This window comes from Pterocles gutturalis, unplaced genomic scaffold (genome assembly GCF_000699245.1).
Source record: "Pterocles gutturalis isolate BGI_N339 unplaced genomic scaffold, ASM69924v1 scaffold13768, whole genome shotgun sequence".
Classification (NCBI taxonomy): domain Eukaryota; kingdom Metazoa; phylum Chordata; class Aves; order Pterocliformes; family Pteroclidae; genus Pterocles; species Pterocles gutturalis.
This window is the reverse complement of record NW_010120634.1, coordinates 1-2052: the sequence shown is the minus strand read 5'-3', so window position 1 is coordinate 2052 and position 2052 is coordinate 1. Positions and strand designations below refer to the sequence as shown.

Sequence of the window (2052 nt, the reverse complement as noted above, 5' to 3'; positions counted from 1 at the left end):
GTGCTATTTTCCTGTGCCAACTCCAGCCTTACCAGTGCAGCCTGTTCTTAAAGAGTGGAGGAGAGCTGGCCTCACACTTCAATTTAAATGTTAATTACCTGTGTTTCAGATGTAGGCTGAGCAGCTTTCCTCCACCACAACCCAACAAGGCGGGGCTGCTCCCAGGGCTGCTGCTGGGAAAACCAGACCTGTCGTGGCAGAGCCCGAAGAGCCGCTCTCAAGTGAAGGTTTGAGTATAATCCTGTTTCATCAAAAAAGCTTAGAGGGGAAATGAGAATCTTATTGAGCACCCCTTCCAGTTTGCCTGGCAGCCCCTGCATTCCCAGGTGGTGTCATTAGCATCCCCTCCTGCCCTGCCAGCACAGGCTGCTTTTTTTTCACACCCCCAGATCCCACAGGAACGGGTGGCTGCAGCCACACACCCCCCACACCTCAGCACCAGCTCTGCTCAGGGAATGTGCTCTTAGTTTTCCTTCAGCTGACCAGTCACAGCTTCAAAATAAACTTCCCCTTCCCCTGGAAAAAAGCTAAAAAAAAAAAAAAACTTACTTCTAGAGTTGTGCCTGTGCAGCTGACACTGATAAGCACTGATATTAAAAAAAAAAAAGCCCCCCCCATAAGGCTGCTGCCTCATCAGGCTGCTCCTCACCCTGGCCAGGAGGGATGACTCAAGGCACAGAGTCTCCAAAAACCACAGAGGGGAGAACGTTCTCCATCCTGTTGACAGATACAAGTTGCCAGAGCAGCAGTCCAGGCCCACAGGCATCTAGCCCTAACCTAGGGGAGGCAGGAGGAGGCAGAAGCTTCTTCAAGCCCATACAAACCAAATGACAAAGACTCCTCACATGTGAATGTAAAACATTTAATTTAAAAATGTTGACACTACAATATATAAAATAGCTATTATAAATGCACATAGTGTATTCTATAGCTGCCAGGTTTACGTTTTTAGGAAACTGTAAGTTACACTGTGGTTAAGACTTGTAGTTTCACCCTCTGAAAAGTCCACATTTGATCACAGTGATGTATGGTCAGACTAACAGCCCCAATTGTTAAACACTTGGATCAAGTCATAACCAGTTTTATTGCAAAAGGACCCTGTACACATTTATATCAATTCTAGTACCTTACAAGTTTAGCTACCCAACAAGTCATTAACATACAGAAACATGCATGAGAAGCAAGAAAGATCACCCATCCCTTCTGCATATTAGCAACTTGTCACTCCTGAGCAACAAGGCTCACATCACTGAGGTTTATGTGAACAGTCACTTTTAGCATTCATCCTGAGTGAAAGATGGAATGACTTAAGTACAAATGCAACATATTATAAACAATTTCTTACAAAAAAGTCACAAATTAAAACCAAAGTATTTTACAGAATTTACTACAAAACGCCATAAAAACAGCCTTCACTTAAGCCCTCTCTCCCCGTATCCTGCGAGCCAACTGGATATCTTTGGGCATGATGGTGACTCTCTTGGCATGGATGGCGCACAGGTTCGTATCTTCAAACAGACCCACCAGATACGCTTCGCTGGCCTCCTGTTTCAAGAGCACAACAAAAAATGTCGTTAGAAACTCTCAGCGAAGCACACAAAGCACCGCGAGCACCGAGGCCCACTAAGGCCGCTAGCAATACCTGCAGCGCACCGATGGCTGCACTCTGGAACCTCAAGTCTGTTTTGAAATCCTGTCCCTGCCCAGCCGCTGGAAGGGCAGCTTACGGATCAGCAGCTCCGTTGACTTCTGGTAGCGGCGGATCTCACGGAGGGCGACGGTGCCCGGCCTGGGGGGAAGAGGAAGGAGGGAGCGGGTGAGGCGGGGCAGGCTCTGCGGCAGCGCCGGGCCGGGCCAGGGGCCTTACCTGTAGCGGTGAGGCTTCTTGACGCCGCCGGTAGAGGGAGCGCTTTTCCGGGCCGCCTTGGTGGCCAGCTGCTTCCGCGGAGCCTTGCCCCCAGTGGACTTACGGGCGGTCTGCTTTGTACGGGCCATTCTTCTTCACTTACCTACGGAGACAAGCACGCGTCGCACGGGGCCCAGCGCTCCCCA

The 2052-nt window shown here is 49.7% G+C and overlaps 1 pseudogene across 1 annotated transcript; it reads right to left on the bottom strand.

The window, feature by feature from the left end:
• Positions 1-846: 846 nt before the first annotated feature.
• On the bottom strand, positions 847-2049 carry LOC104464315 (annotated as a pseudogene). Its single transcript, XR_727578.1, has 3 exons — positions 1868-2049; positions 1643-1789; positions 847-1545 (listed from the first exon to the last, which is right to left on the bottom strand). The product of XR_727578.1 is annotated as a histone H3.3-like (transcript).
• Positions 2050-2052: the final 3 nt, after the last annotated feature.